The sequence below is a fragment of the Mus musculus genome, chromosome 5 (assembly GCF_000001635.26).
Source record: "Mus musculus strain C57BL/6J chromosome 5, GRCm38.p6 C57BL/6J".
Lineage (NCBI taxonomy): Eukaryota > Metazoa > Chordata > Mammalia > Rodentia > Muridae > Mus > Mus musculus.
In genome coordinates, this window is record NC_000071.6 from 149,830,244 (window position 1) to 149,847,291 (window position 17,048).

At 46.5% G+C, this 17,048-nt stretch overlaps 1 long non-coding RNA gene across 1 annotated transcript; it reads left to right on the forward strand.

Moving 5' to 3' along the window:
• The first annotated feature begins 2,285 nt into the window (after positions 1-2,285).
• Positions 2,286-11,510, forward strand: Gm36187. Its single transcript, XR_868742.1, has 5 exons — positions 2,286-2,781; positions 2,953-3,009; positions 5,045-5,814; positions 7,949-8,011; positions 10,225-11,510. It is a non-coding gene; the product is annotated as a predicted gene, 36187 (long non-coding RNA).
• Positions 11,511-17,048: the final 5,538 nt, after the last annotated feature.

A 17,048-nucleotide genomic window follows, 5' to 3' on the forward strand; every position in this document is an offset into this window, starting at 1 on the left:
AGGCTGGCCTCGAACTCAGAAATCTGCCTGCCTCTGCCTCCCGAGTGCTGGGATTAAAGGGTCTGCCACCACGCCCAGCTGTTTTTGGCTTTTTTTAGATTGTCTCTCAATGGACTGGAACTGTCCTAAAGGTGACTAGATCAGCTAGCTGTGAACCCGAAGGATCTGTCTCTGCCCTTCCAGCACTGGGATTTGAATTTTATTTTGTATATTTTTTTCCATAGAGATTGGTAATTTGTACCCCTGAAAGAGATATGAACTGGAACACTCATACTGCAGAAGCAGGCAGACACACTATGCAGCCTTTGCAGAGTCTCTTTTTAGTAGAAAGATTACTGTTAGTTCAAGATTTTTATTCTGAGAATCTGACATTCAAATTGAAGCTCAAGGGAGTTCTGAATCTGCTTTAGGTAAAGAACAAACCAAACCAAACCAAAACAAAACAAAAGAACAACAAAACAATGAAATGCTAAGTCACAAAAATAATTCAGGTCTGTAAGCACCCACTAGGACAACATCAGGACGTGGTCAGGGAGCTGAGGAAGTCAAGTGCTGTGGTTTGAATGAGAATGGCTCCCTCCCATAGGCTCTGAATCTGAATGCTAGGTTCTCAGTCAGGGGAGCTGTTTTAGGAGAAACTGTTTTAGGAGGTAGTAGGCTTTGAGGTTTCAAAAGCCCACCGACTTCTCAGTATCTCTGTCTGTCTCTGTCTCTCCCTTCCACTCCCTCTCCCCACCTCTCCCTCCTCCTCCCCATCTTTCCTGCTCTCCCTCTCTCTCCCTCCCTCCCTACCTGTCCCTCTCACCCTCCTTTCTTCTCTCCCTCTCCCTTCCCCTTCCCCTCCTCCCTCTCTCTCCTCCGCCTTGTGCTTGTGGATCAAGCTGTAAACTCCTAGCTACTGCTCCAGTGCCCTGCTCCCTGCCGTGATGGTCATGGATTCTACTGCCCTCTGGCACCCAAGATGTCTTAAATGTTTCATAAGAATTGCCATGGTCGTGGTGTCTCTTCACAGCAACAGAGAAGTGGCTAAGACAACAAGTGACTCTGAAACTGCTTTCAAAGGGAAGTTAAGTACATGTGCAAATGAGATCCGTCTCATTTTTGCCACAGACAGACAATGAGTCCCACAAAAGGCCCCACTAAAGACGGTTTACTTTGCTCTCCGGACTTTGATTTCCACAATGGCGACACCGGTGTGTAGTAAGCGGGCCTTGGCTCCAAAACCAGCCCAAGGAAGTTACTTTGGTTGTTTGTCAACAACCTTAACAACACTGTCAGTATGAATGACTTCTGTTCAAGAGGTGAGGTGGTGATGAGGTTGTCCGCATGGGGCGCTGTGGCGCGCTGAGGCAGCACGTCCCGCAAGCTTTGCTTTAAAGCTTTAACGCCAACTGACAAATCCCCGTTGATTCGATTCGGCTGGCGCCATCGCTTTTACCGTTACATCTCCGAACCCTGCCATGTTGGAGATCACCCGGCGCTCTCAGTCTCCCTCAGCTGCCAGGTGTAGAGGCCTCTTTACGAATGACTGGAGGAGATCTTGTTCCTCGGCTGGCTAATGCCACTTTAAGTGAAGCCAGCCTGCCGTGTGACCCCCGGCTTGTCATTTTAATGGATCTCTGGGCAGAAGCTATAAAAGGAGGCACCGTGTTTGGAGTCGACATCTAAGATAGTCACAAGCAGACATGATTAATAGGAAGCTTTTAGCTTCTACAGAAGGTCGTTCTTCTTAAAAGTGGACTGCTAAAGGCTTTCAGCACAAACTACCTTGTAAAATGACATAGGTTCATATATCCTGGTTTTTTGGAGGGATGAAGGGCCCAGTTAAGTTTGTGCAGTGTGGTGGAGAGCTAAAAGCCCATTCTATCTATCTATCTATCTATCTATCTATCTATCTATCTATCTTTCTTTCTTTCCAAACCGGAAATGACAGAAATGTCCCCGTACACTTTACAATTCCCCTATCTGCCATCGGCTTCCATGGATGTCGTAACTGGGTCGTAACCATTCTTTGGTTGATGGGCATTTAGCTTGCTTCTTGAAGGATACTGCTGGTATCAGGTTATGGTTGTATCCATTTGCACTGCCACTAACAACATAATAGAGGTCTTTTCTGGATATTTCCTTTTTTTTTTTTTTTCTTTTTTTCTTTTTTTTGACAGGGTCTCACCGTGGCTTTGGCTGACCTGGAACTCACTCTGTAGACCAGGCTAACTTGAACCTCTTAGAGCTCTACCAGTCACTGCCTCCCAAGTGCTGGGATTAAAGGTGTATACCACTATGCCTAGTTTTTCTTTGTTTGTTTTGGTTTTTTGCTTGTTTATTTATTTTCTTTAGGATGACAACCATTCTGGCAGGCATGGAGAGACATTTCATTACACTGTCGATTTGTATTTCTCTGATGATTGTGGATTGTGGAACAAATATGTCCCTCTATCCTACCATTATAGCATCTTATTTCTTCTATTGCTTTGTCCTTGAGAAACGGGTGATGTTTTAAGGATAAACATCCTTTTTGACAGCTCACTGATCTCCCCCACTTTGGGATCCCCGTTCTGGGGTATCACACTCTTGCTTTGCCTCTTATGTCTCCAGCCTTGAGTTGAAGAAACTCTCTGACGACCTCCTCCACTCCCCTTGAAGCTCAGAAGATGGAAGCGGAAATTCCGGCCGACGAGCAAAAATTTACATCTCTGGCTTTTGTCTCGGTTATATTTCAGTTTAATAATTGGCAATGACTCGCCAACCATTTGAAGAGAAACACAAGTGACTGCTTTTTTGGTAAGTTAAACAGACTTTATTTTTTTCTGTTACAACTTCACAGTTATAATGAACTGATTTGTTTTCTGAAGGCTTTTATTTAGACTTGTTTATTTGACACAAGTACACCTTGCCTTTGGTCTTTATAAAGACTTGTTTGTTTGTTTGTTTTTTTACCTTGACACAATCTAGAGTCATCTGAGAAGAGGGAATCTTAACTGAGAAAATGCGTCCTTCAGATCCGCCAAGGTAAGTCTGTGGGGGCATATTCTTGAGTAATGATTGATGTGGGAGGGCCCCGGGAGGGCCCCGCCCACTGTGGGTGGAGCTATTCCTGGGCCGGTGGCCCTGGGTTCTGTAAGAATGCAGGCTGTGCAGGCTATGGGGAGCAAGCCAGTAAGTAGTACTCCTTCATGGCCTCTGCTTCAGTTCCTGCCTTAATGGTCTCTCAGTGGACTGTGACCGGGGATATGTAAGCCAAAAAGCTGTTTCCCCCTCAACTTGTTTTGGGCCAGTGTTTTATCGCAGCAGTAGAAAGCACAACAGGACATGTATGCATCTGATAAAATCTGTATGCCTTTTTTGATTTAAATGATAGGATATCTGAGAGTAGTTAGAACTAGCTGGGCCTGCTCACCAAAGATCATCATAGCGGAACTTATAGGTGGTTGACAGGTCGGAGAGGGATATGGGACTCTCCTCCTCCGAGTGCTCAGCTGCCCCTCCCCACCAGTTGTATGCTATTCTGCCCTAATTGTTTGTAGCTTCAGGATAGGGGTCGGAGAACATAGCTGGGAGAAGACTCCATCTGCACAGATATGGGGGAGTCCTATAGGTATAACCATAGCATTTGTGTTGATAGTGGTACATACTAGTTGCTGTGAGCTTGTTGTACTTTAATAGCAGAGAGAGAACCGGTTGGAGCAGCCTGATCTCTCATTCAGATTACACCATCTGACCCTAGAGGGATGGATACCAGCCAGTGACACAAAGTTTTAAAGCACCGTTGTTTGGGGGTACTTGTTATTTATGGAGACACAGGAATTGCAGGTTGTACTGGCTGGTTTTGTGTGTCAGCTTGACACAAGCTGGAGTTATCACAGAGAAAGGAGCCTCCATTGAGGAAATGCCTCCATGAGATCCAGCTGTAAGGCATTTTCTCAATTAGTGATCAAAGGGCCCCTTGTGGGTGGTGCCATCCCTGGGCTGGTGATCTTGGGTTCTATAAGAAAGCAAGCTGAGCAAGCCAGGGGAAGCAAGCCAGTAAGTAACATCCCTCCATGGCCTCTGCATCAGCTCCTGCTTCATGACTTGCTTGAGTTCCAGTCCTGACTTCCTTTGGTGGTGAACAGCAATGTGGAAGTGTAAGCTGAATAAACCCTTTCCTCCCCAACTTGCTTCTTGGTCATGATGTTTGTACAGTAATAGAAACCCTGACTAAGGCACAGGTTGATTTAGGGAGATGAGGCCTGCAGTGGAGGCTCTTTTAAAATACAACTTAATTAAAATGTTTTAATTTTTCTTTCATAAGAAACTACTACAGTCTCTCTCTCTCTCTCTCTCTCTCTCTCTCTCTCTCTCACACACACACACACACACACACACGTAATTTCATTTTCACCTCTACTACCTGTAGTCCCTGAGCAGTGTGCCACAAAAGCCCTCAAAGTGGTGGCAGGCCCTCGTTCTGGCCCAAGCCTAGGGCCACTACAGTAAAATGTCTCATAGGAGCTGTCCAAAATGACGGCTCCTGTCAAAATGGGGCGCCATGACCTCTCATCGGCTTGCAACTGGTGGTCCTCTGCCTCCCCTGCCCCCCTCACGCCCTCCCACCCCCACCCCCCACTCCCCCCTCGCTCAGCGGGAGCTGCTGCTCAGGAGATGTCCATGGTTGGACATACCTTTCCTGCCTCAGCCTACAGCTTTCTGGAAACACCATGGCAGGAGCTGTCCCACAGGAGCTGTCCACCTCTTGTCCAGCCTTCCCTCCCTGATGGCGCCTCAGCAAAAGCAGGCTGCATCCTGGAAGGATTTCCCACTCTTAAACCCATGGGCCCAACACAGGGGGAAGGGAGGTGGAAAAAAAAAGCCACCAGTTTCTCCCTGAGCAGGAAAACCCACCAATCCCTGAGCAGGAAAACCCCACCAATCCCTGAGCTCCCCAAACTCAGGACTTGAAATCCCACCAGACCTCATTGGAAATCTCTGCCTTGAGAAGCTCTGCCCCCTCAGAAATTTATATAAGCACTGCCCCTTTATCCCGTTCCCCGCTGCGTGCTTCTAGGAGATTTCCTCATGAGATTTTCTGCCTGGTGTGACTCTCGTCGGTCGGAAGAAGCCAACAAGAAAAGAAGCAACGAAGAGAAGGAACAATGAAGAGAAGAAGGAAGAGAAGGCGTGGGTTGGGGCTCCCAAGCTCCTCATCTCAGCTGGGGATACCCTTCCCTGGGAGCTGCAGCGCCTCTTCTGAGGAGGCTTCCTCTCAGCTGTGTGGTTCCTGAGCCCCTGTGTCTCAGGATGCGCTTCCATTGGGACACTATCTCACCTGAGAGCTGTAAGGTTCCTGGGCCCCCGTGTCCCAGGATACCCTCCCACCAGAGCAGAATGTATGTAAATTCATTTTCACCTCCTCTCCCACCTCTCATCGCCTTCTCCGTCCCACACAACCCCCTCTCCATGACAAAGGTCTCCTCCTATTTCACATCTTCTTTCCACGCGTGATCCACAGAGATTCACTAGACTTGCTTGCACAAGCAGGAGTTGGGTGGTTATTTACTGGAGCAAGGGCAACCCCCAGCAACCACTAACTGAATCTTGGCGGTTTGATCCGCCCCATAGGCTCTCCAGCACAGGCTGGTCAGAAGCCAGTAGCCCAGAGAACAGCTGAAGTGTGCAGCTAAAGCCCTTCTTAGGAGAAGGTGGAAGCTGAACTGGACCTGAGGTTGCAGCTTCTGGGCTGGTGGGGTGCCTGCTTGTTTTACAGTCTCCTCTGTGGTCTTTGCATTTCATCCTTGTGAGTTCTCCAGTACCAAGTCTCTCAGCTCCCCAAGCAAGGTGAGTTCACTATCAGACCCTTTTGCACAGGCATGCATGCATATGAGCCTGTGTGTTAGTGTGTGTGTGTGGGTGTGTCCTGTATGTGTCATGTCTGTTTATATGTATCATGTGTTTGTGTGTCATGTTTATGTGTTTATGGTGTGGTGTGATTTGTGTGTGTTGGTGTGCATGTGTGTCTCTTGTGTATATGCAGGTGTGTTTGTGTGTTCTATATGAGTGTGTCTGTATGTGGTGTATGTGTATATGCATTTATATGTGTATTTCTGTGTGTGGGGTGTGATGTGCATGTATGTGTTGGCGTGTGTATATGTGTGTCTCTGTATATGTGTGTGTGTTGTATATGTCATGTGAGTGTGTGTGGTATAGTGTGTGTTTCTGTGTGTTGTGTTGTGGTGGTATGGTGGTGTGGGGTATGTGTATATGTGTGTGTATTTGTGTGTGCTTTTCTATATGTGGTGTGGTGTCATGTGTGTGTGTATGTGAAGATTCTTTTCCACCTCTGAACAGAAGGGACTCAAGGATGACTCCCTCCTGATGCTGATAAGCTTGGCTCAGAGAGGCGTTTCTGTCTCTGCTTCCCCCTGCTTTCGAGGCAGCTATCTATCTACCCAGCTATGTGGTGAGAGGGATGCTACTGGTTTTTGCTTTATTCTTGGTGGGAATTGATCCACATGCAGGTGTTTGCATGGCACATCTTTGGAAGTGATAACAAGGACATTTGTGTTCATCTGAGCTGCTGTTCCTTTTTAGAAATACATATTGTCTTGGTTAGAGTTTTATTGCTACAAAGAGACACCATGACAACAGCAACTCTTATAAAGGAAAACACTTCATTGGGGCTGGCTTACAGTTTCAAGGGTTCAGTCCATGATCCATTGTGGCAGGAAACTGGCAGCATGTAGGCAGGCATGGTGCTGGAGAAGGAGCTGAGAGTTCTACATCTTGATCTGAAGGCAGCTGAAGAAGATTGTGGGCCACAATGGGCATAGCTTGAGCATAGGAGACCTCAAAGCTTACCTCCACAGTGACCCACTTCCTCCAACAAGGTCATACCTCCTAATAGTGCCAATTCCTATGGCCAAACATTCAAATACATGACTCTATGGGGGCATTCCTATTCAAACACACACATACACACACACACACACACACACACACACACACACACATATGCTTTAACTAGCACGATATGATGAATGCCTCCTACGATCATAATACCCTGAAGTTAAGGATATTATTCTAGAAAAATGTTATATGATTAATATCCTATAATTATAGGGTTACTAAAATGTAGGTAGTAAAGATTTGATGTAGTACATTATTTTCCAAAACAAATTTTAAGGAGTAAGTCCCATAGGTTGGTATAGTTTATATACAACATGTTTATATTTTTTCCCAAGTAGGACTTGTTTTTCTACATAACACACATCTCTGACTCCTGCATAAAAGCATACACACGTGAAGCATCCCTAAAGCATACAGAAAAACACAAGCCTCTATACTCCATCTGTTCTAGATGGTTGAGCATGCTGTGGGCTAGCCACATACTTCACAATAGCGTCTTCAGACATTAAAATGATTGAATTTCCCAAGCAGAAAATGAAAACCACAAAACAGGGCCAGAATAACAAGCAATTCTGTTCCATCAAATATGGGATTTAAATATACAATTACAGAGCTTCCATTTCTGTGCTGTAACATTTAAATGTTATCCCATCCAGTCATGGCAACTATGCTATGGAAAATAGCCAACTTGAGACCAATTGAAATGAGGCCGATGGTCTCAGGGATAAATGGATTTAGTCAGGCAGTGCTGGAAAAGCCTATTCTTGTATATAATTTTGAGAGAAAGCCATTAGGGCTGTGTATGTGTGTGTGTGTGTGTGTGTGTGTGTGTGTGTGTGTATTTGGGGCTAACAGTTAAAACAATTGTTGCCCACGAGAAGAGCAAAAATATAATTGCCTCACTGTCTCTAACTTCAGCCCTATCCAACTAATAATCTGCATGAAGTTATTCAGAAAAATGTCAAGAAATTTTCAAGGGGAAGGCATTCATAGGGTCCAAGTGATCCTCAAAATGTTCACAAGGAAAGCTAACTAATCTTTTGAGTTCTTGATCCTCAAAATGTAGTACCATGGGCCAACATCAGGGACAGGACTTGAATGAGGACAACCCTGTTCACCTTGCTTCCTGGTAAGTTCCTGTCAAGAGCAGTCAAGTAGTCTTGTTTTAAGCTCTCAGGAGGAGGGTGCATCAGAATATGAGAGAATTCCGTATTTCAAGAGATTCCCTGTGGGGCAGCGTTGGTGTGTTTGGCAGCTATACAGTTAAACAGTGCGTGAGAGGGGAGAGGTGTCCACAGAGTGCCGTCTGTGCTGGCAAAGATGCTCACAGGACCAGACCATAAGCGGCACCTGCAGTCCCTGGAGGCTTCTGGGATATTTCTCAAACCCCACAGCAGGTGATAAAGTAGTCACACTTTCCCCATAAACTCACAAACCCACCCGATTTTACAGCTGTGTACATCTGGGTTAATAATGATAGGAAGGACTGTTTTACCGCTTTGTCTTTGATGTTGTGCCAAGGGAAGATGACTCGCCCCACAGTCGGATCTTTTCATTGTGTGAACAGATCTCCCTCACAGAATGGCACAAAGCGAAGAGCTGCACTTCATAATCCAGGACCAGGAAGGGCGACGTCCAAACTGGGGCAGGGTGGTGGGACATGGAACAGGTTGGCACAGGATGGGATGGAAGGGATTGGGCGCGAGATGACAGGATGACAGGGTCTGAACTCAGCCACCAAGTTTCCAAAGTGGATCTTGGTCCAAGCCTGTGGAGTCTCCTAAAACCCTGCCAGTCACACCCCGTGCGGTACAGGGAGCACTTGCCCATGTCAGCACCTGGCAGGCAGGATCTTGTACTTGGTTTCAAAATTAATTTTCTAGCTCAGAGTTAAGTTTTTATGTTCTGAAAGATCTTTATGGGGAGGACAGAGGGATCCAGATGCTGTGGGTAAGGAGAGGTCCAGTGGATGATCACGTGACCTCAGCCATGATCACCCCGGCTGCCCCACCAGCTTGGGTTTCTCTGTCTTCTTCATGCTGACCTCCAGTTGACTGGGCAACGTGACCATAGAGAGAGACACATCAGTGACACCGAAGAGGGCGGCTTAGCCACCTGCTTCAGCTCGTTGTTCATCCTGTCTTTTTAAGAGGTTCTTATCAGGTTCTGCTTGGATTATTTTTAATGTTCCTTATGTGTCACCCCAATGTTTCTGAAAATTGAATCATGTGGCGCCCTCATGGGTGCTCTAAGCCCCATGGGTTGATGCCAAGAGAACAAGAAATATTAAGATACACATTCTTTGAAGCAAGGCATGTGTGTGTGTGTGTGTGTGTGTGTGTGTGTGTGTGTGTGTGTATCAGAGGACAACTTTCAGGAGTTTGCTCTGGCCATCATGTGGATGCCAGGGGTTGTACTCAGGTCTCTGGCTTGGCAGCAGCATCTTCATCCACTGAACCATCTTGCTGGCCCCTTGCTGTAGCATCCTGAGTCAGTGATTTGAGTTTCCTTGAGCCTCTCCTTCTTTTTTTTTTTTTTTTTTTTTTTTAAAAGATTTATTTATTTATTATATGTAAGTACACTGTAGCTGTCTTCAGACACTCCAGAAGAGGGAGTCAGATCTTGTTACGGATGGTTGTTAGCCACCATGTGGTTGCTGGGATTTGAACTCTGGACCTTCGGAAGAGCAGTCGGGTGCTCTAACCCACTGAGCCATCTCACCAGCCCGAGCCTCTCCTTCTTGAAGTATTAAATAATGTCTATCGCCTAGTCAGCTATGAGGGTTTAAAGACACAGTAAGTGCTAGTCACTTTGCAAATTGCCGACTCTGGCAGGAATGGAGAAAACATCCCGTAACTTCTCTTGTATTTGAACAAATAGTTTTGTTAATCTCATTTCTCTAGAAAGTAGAGCTAGAGCATATGTCAAACTATTTGAGCAAACCATCGTCAAGGTGGACAGCGTAGAGAAATACATGTGAGAAAACCAGGTGAGTGGGGCAGAGGAGGCAGCAGCGAAGTTACAGGATGTGCTAACAAACTGTCCCTACGTAATCAGGATGCATGCAGGGTACTTGGGAGCATGGTGCACCTCCAGAGAGGACAGGCAGAACACTGAGTCTTGACACCATCTCTTAAGAAACAGGAGGAAAGCCCTTATCTCCTGACTCCATTCTGCCTCCTCTTCTTCATTGGTCAACATCACCTCCTTCCAACATTGGAGCGAGGGGCAGGAGCCAGAGGCTTTTTAGTCTATCTGCTTTTCCCCTAGTGGACCTGTCTTGTAAAGCCCATGAGATGGGCACTGAAAGATCACCTGGCACCTGTGCCTTGTCCCTGACAGCAAAGCTCAAAGAGGCAGGAGGCAAGGGAGCTGCAGCTAACGAGGCTGAGGACAAGCTGGACTGTCTCGAGTATCAGAGGTAGCCACGGCAGCCGCTAACGAGAGAGCACTGCTAGCAACTAGGAAGTCCAAAGCTCTCTCCAGCAAGGATTGACCTCTCCATGTACCAGAGAGGATGCCGCTGTTAAATCTTTCCGAGGATCATTTCCACAGCACCAAGCAGAAAACCGTTGCTGCACAAATCCAAGAAGCCCATACGTGGGTCTGGTGTTGTGAGAAGAGGATAGAGAGTTTGGACAATGTACATGTGTGGAAGGATGCAAAACTGACCCATGACACTGCCCCAGTGTCCCTCTTATGGAAGCCCAGGAGAATGGGTGGATCTAGAGGTTCTGATCTGCAAAATTAGATAGATATTTTAGTGACTTCCAAATCCACACTCAGCCACATCTCTGTACCTACTCTTTCAGCACAAAGCTGGTACGAAAACGATGAGACTGTATAGCATCCTGTAGCATGTTCACGGATGAGGGCCCAGGATGCAGTGGGCTAGAAAATCCAAGCTGAGGTACAGGAAACACTGAGGATAAGGTTTAGCAATAGGATGGGAACGGAGGGAGATTAAGAAAAACCTTATATTTGAGAGCCAGGTCCGCCTATGAGAGTTGGGGACATGAGCTCAGGGCCAGCCTCAGTCACCCTTTTGAGTGAAGGGCAGCATCATTCCAACTGAGCATTGTATGAGAGTCACAGGGCTAAGAGCTTGCATCGAACCTTTCTGCTCTCTAAGAAGTCGTTCCTGTGATGACTGTTTACTTGAATAATCTGACTCTTCCAAGAAACAAATGCTTATCTAGAATCCATGCTTGTAATAAAATACTCTTACGGTGGAATCGTAGAAACCAGTGCTGCGAAGTAATGCGTACTTGGACCGTTGCTACCCTCACCAGGCTTTTCAGCAAAAGGTGATGGATCCGTGGCAACCTAGATCTGACGATTGGGATCAACAGGCCTCTTTTCTGGTATCTGTCTCCTAGAGACTGACGAGACTCAGAGTGGAGGCTTTGTGATAACCCTGATTGTCATAATGAGGAGTCTGAGGCAAGCTATGCCTCCAGCCCAGAAGCCCAGAAGCCCAGAAGCCCAGTGCTGAACCATCTGCTTCCCCCAGTTGATTCAGGATTTTGCCTCTGGGATGGATAAGACCAGCCAGAATTCTCAGGTCCTGTGCCCATGGATTTAATCTATTGTACATCATAAGCATTTGAAAAAATGTTGCATCTGTACTCGCCATGTATAGATTTTTTTCATTATTTAAACAGCACATAGCAAGTAGCCACTTAGAATTTCACATTGCGTCCAGCATCTATTAGAAGTGACCTAGAAATGGCTTAAAGCACACAGGAAGTTATGAGGACATAGGTTATGCACACACATAGGCTGTGCTATATATGGTACTTAAGCACTCATGGATGGTGGTGCCGGCTCCCCTGCCCTGTGGCATCTGAGTGGCATCTGTATGGGGTGTTCCAGTGCCAACTCTTCTCTGACAGTGAACTGTTTTCACCATTTTACAGATTTTCAGTATAAATTGCTACAAACATCATGTAAGTATGGTTTGAGAAAGTAGAAAATACTGTATTTGACTTTAAAAATCACTTTATACATCCTATAATCTATGGGCAAATAGTCACAGGCACTCTTACTAAACCTTGATAGACAACCAATTAAAAAATATAAGCTGTGGGCTGGAGGGCTGGCTCGGTGGTTAAGAGCACTTATTGCTCTTCCAGAGGACTTGAGTCCAGTTCCCAGCACCCACATCAGGCAGCTCAAAACTGACTGTAACTCAGCTCCAGGGGCTCTGATGCCCTGCTCAGGTCTCCGTGTGTACCTGCATACACATGCCCCTCTCCCTCGCGTGTGTGCACGCACTCGCGCGCACACACACACACACACACACCATAATTTAAAATAAATAGGAGCTAAAGAGATGACTCGGAAGTTTGGAGCACTGTTTGTAGAGTCACAGGCACACCCAGGCTGCTTGTTCTCCTCCTCTTCTGCAATCTAACACTTCAGAGGCCCACAGTAGGCAGGCGATCCCAGGAAAGAGGCTCTGAGAGTTCACGGGAGCCCTGAGCGGTTTCATTGCTTATTTTCAAAAGACTTCCTGGAGGAAACTTGCAATCTCCACACGGCATGATTTTTTTCTCACTTGCTCTGAATGCTGCGTTTGGATTCACCCTGAAGCTACTGAACATACATCAAAGACTTCGATATAAGAGGAGAGAAATTGCCTTTTCAATAGAAGGGATGAAAATAACTGAAATTTCCAGGGTGCCTGTTTCTGAAGATCTTATAAGGCCTTTACATGGCTTGTTGAAAAGCCCCTCCTCCCACCAAGAAATCTTTCTTCCCTTGTATAGCATTTGGCTGGTAAAGTTTCTCAAAAGTTTAAATGTGTTTCTCAATACCATTCTCAACTTCTGATGTTCTGTCTTCAGGTTCAGCACATTTCAATTTCACATACAGATGTCTCTCTCTAAAGAATAAATCTGATAAGCGGTGACTCGTTCTTTGCTCTCAGAGGGTTCAACTCCTCTGAAGAGCCGATTCTTAGCTTTTTCTTCTGGATCAGTCACTGCTGACTTCAACCTTCATCTTATTTGAGGGTATCTCCAGCCAGGGGTCATGGGGTGATGGTGCTGTAGTCCTGGGTTACAACCTTGTGTCATTCTTAAATACCAATAGAATGCCGTGTTCTATCGTCTGGACCTGATTTTTGATGCCTTTGTGCTTGGTTCTACCAGGTAGCTGAGCCTTGTTCTTGTTCCCTGTGCTAGCCAGCTCTCTCTCTGTTGCTGTAGTAAAGACCACAATTAAAAGCAGCTTGGGGAGGAGAGGGCTTAATTCATCTTAAGTTTATCGTCCAACCTTGATGCAAGGGCGGGGGACTCAAGCAGTAACCAGGAAGCAGGAACTGAAAGCCCAGACCATTGAGGAGCCCTGCTTACTGGCTTGCTCAGCCTGCTTTCTTACACAATCCAGGTCTACCTGCCTTGGAGTAGCACCACCCACAGCGGGCTGGGCCCTTCGAGGTCAAACATCAATCGCGAACTGCCCACAGATTTGCCTATGGGCTGATCTGATGGAAGCATTTTCTCAGCTGAGACTCCCCATTCTCAGATGAGTCTAGTTAGTTTCCAGTTGATAAAAAGCCATCTGGTGCACTCCCGTTATGGCAATGTAATGGGCAAGTGGACTGTGCCATCAGACAGAAGACCTGGCAGGGTTGAAGCAAATTAAAAAAAAAGAAACAAACAAACAAAAAAAAAAAACAGGAATTCTCATAATTGACTACAGTAGATGTCAGAACCAGCTCCCAGCCAGGAGTCTACCTGTCCTGGAACGCGTGACCACGTCAGGACACCATCCCACCTGAAGTCTTCAGTCATGCAGATAAAGCATCCCTAACGCCTCAGAGCGAGCCAATGGGAAGCATCTACCCCAAAATGTTTACAAGGTCCCTGTCCACAAGAAATAAAGTGCATGAGTTATTTCACTAAGAATCGTCTGAGTTCTTTTAAGGCTGAGGCTTGCTAGTTCGGTGGGATTTATATTAATAGAGAATGCTTCGGTGTTTGGGATTCTGGCTCCTTCTTGGAGTCCTGAGAAGAATGGGAGGCCGAGTTTGTTTTTGCAACAGAATTGAGAGCATCGAAAAGCTGTGGCAAGGTGGAGGGTTGGCGGGGGCTTTGGAGTTAGTTTTGTGGGGTTTTGTCTATGCTTTTGGTAGATTTTGGGGTCTTTTGGCTGGGGATCGGGAGGAAAGACGTCTCTCTCCGATTAGGCAGGGAGGAAGGAGGTGGAGGCGGAGGGCCAGCGGGAGCTCCCTTGTTTTTCTAATGCTGCCCTGTGGAGGGTCTGGTAGTTGGGTGAGGGGAGGGGAGGCAAGTGGGGCTAAGGGCTTGTTGAGTGCTTCCTCTGAGAGATTAAAACGGGTAGGGGTGGGTAGTAATTGGGTAAGGGCTGTGAGCTCTGAAATAGGGTGGTTTTTAGGACTTTGATCTTTGGATTCATCTAACTGAGGAGGGAAAGGGGCTGTGGTGTTATCAGCCTGTCCTATTTTAGATGGCCCTATGCATTGCCTGATTGCAGCTAACGTCAGCAAAAAATCAGGGGAGGGTTTTTTTCCCTTCTTGGGTGTTCCTGCTTGGGGTGAGGGAAGCTACTCGGGCCCATGAGTCAATACTGTAAATATTATCATTGACCATGCATGTCGATATATGAAAGACTTCTTCCCAAAACAAGGAGGCTTAGTTTTTGGCAATTTTTATTCCATGGGATTTTAATAGGGCAAGTATTTTCTTACCCGTTTTTGTTTGTTTGTTTGCTTGCTTGCTTGCTTGCTTGTTTTTTTTTTTTTAATGTGACGATGAGCTGCTCATGACAGAAAAGAGAAGAAATACCTCGTCCAGTGAGGATAGTCCCTTGGCCTATCCACATGGCGGGAGGGAGGTGGGGGTGGGGTTCCATGCTAAACCTTCCACAGATTTAAGAACTGCCTGCTGTCCTTGTAACACTTAGTGGCAGCTGCGTTACCAGGTGTTTTTGTTTTAAGGGGAAGTTAGATAGAGGGTCTCTGCCAATGCCATTATGGGCTGTCATATTTTAGACAGGGGCTAAAGGGACCTTCAGCCCACACCAGAGAGTAGCTCTGGCCAGAAGGCATCAGTTGTCTCTCTAGCTTTTCCAAATCCGTGCGATGACGCAGAGTGAGAACCAAGGAGGAGAAGGACAGGTTGCTAGTCTCTCTTCAGAGACAGGGAGCTTTCACCTCCCATCAAATCAGAGGTCTCGTTGAATTCCCTTGGTATCAGTTGTGGCGCATCAGCTGTTTGTGCCCCACGTCTTGGCACCAGTGGTCAGATTGCGTACCAGAGTGCAGCCAGCAGGCTGCACAGGGAAGGCAGAGCACAGTCCCAGGATTCTTAGACCATGCCAGGATGATAGATCCTGAGGGGCTCTGAGCTAGCTGGAACGGCCAAAGTGTTGCTGCTCTTCGAGGGCAGGCAGCCATGTCTCTTCTGCTCTAGTCACAGCCCCAACAGTGATGAACACAGCGAGTCACTAGAAGCTGGAGCTGGAGCCACTAGGTGAAGCCAAGGTCCAGCGATGAATGCTTTGGGAAAGAAAACTCTTCCCTGGACTGTTACAGCTCAATATGCCAGGCATCCTCAGATGATTCTTGGTGGGATATCTCGTGCACTTTATTCATTGGGTTGATAGGGACCTTAACGTTTTGGGGAGGGATGGGATCCAGGGGTTGATGCTTCCCTGAGATATTAGGGATGCTCACTCTGAGATATGAGGGATGCTTTTTGCATAGGTGAGAATTTCAGGTGACTGATTGTCATAGTCCTCCTAGTGGGATGTCGTGGTTACATGTTCCGGGAAAGGTAGACCCTGGCTGGGAGCTGGTTCTAACCCTTACTGTTCTCAATTTATGAGAATTCCTGTTTTTTGTTTGTTTTTTTTGTTTGTTTGTTTGAACTTGTTTCAACCTTGCTAAGTCTTCTGTCTGGTGGCACGGCAATGTTCATGTTTTCCACCGGTCTTGTTTTTAACTTAAAACAAAATTTAATATTCAACACATACCTCACTGAAAGGAAGTTTAAAATTAATCTGAACAGCAATCCCAGAGTACCTGGCACGAGGCAGGTAGGGTTTAGAGACTCTGCATCTGCTATTACATTGTGAGCATTTCTCCTGTTCTTATTACATTAAAAAAAAAAAAAAGATCTGAAGATGGTATGTGTTTATAGTGTGAAAGAACACTTTAAGTTCTCCTAGAACTCTGGATGCTGGGTCGATTGTATTGCCTGACTTCCCTAGGAGGAAAACAACCAGCCATAGACAAATGTTTCTGCAAATGAAAGGGCCATGCTGCTTGAAGGCACGCCTCAAGATAAATGCAATCAGAGTCCTCCAAGACAGACCCTGATTACTGGGCTTGTTTTAAGAAATTGGTGCTCATGATTATGGAGTGGCACGTCTGACATCTGCCAGGCAGGCGGCTGGGAACTCAGACAAGAGCTGAGGTCGCAAGTCTTGAATCTGAAACCCACAGGGCAAGAGGTGGGCTGGAGACTCGGTCGCTATTCTGTGTCACAATTCCACATCAAAGACCAGGAACACAGATTATAATCAGACCTCTGAGAGATATGTTAACTCCCCTGCTGGTACTTTTGATCCACAGGAAAAGCTGACACTCTTCCCAATATCTTCTATAGGCGTCCAGCCAAAACTTTAGGCTTCTAGAAGGGTGCGGGGACGTCAGTGTTGTTGCTGTAATAATTAGACATTCGATCAGACCAGATGTTCTGTAAACATCTTCTAATTTGAGCAGCATCTCAGAACGAAAACATCAGAAAAGTCTGCACAGAAATACCCTGCATAGATTTGAGCTCAGGGCTTGCCTACTCCAGTACTGGCACTGAGAAAGTGGAGGTGATGTCACGCAAGGGTGTGGTCCGTGCAGTGGGTAGGCCAGGGCATAGGGATTGATGTGGAATGGGGATGCTGAAACACAGACTCGGGATAGCAAAGGAGAGGAGGGAAGTGAGAAGGGTCAAAACTAGAGATCAAGGAGAAGGCTCAGCATGTGGAAGCAGAGGCGATTCTGACAGGTCTACGGAGTCCAGGGGGGTGCACACAGCTGGAATACAACCTCCAGAGCAGGGCTCTTTAGGACAGGGTGAGGAAATGAGATTTTATGAGAAAAAGATTAGAAGTGTGGAGGATCAAAGCCTTCCTGTCTT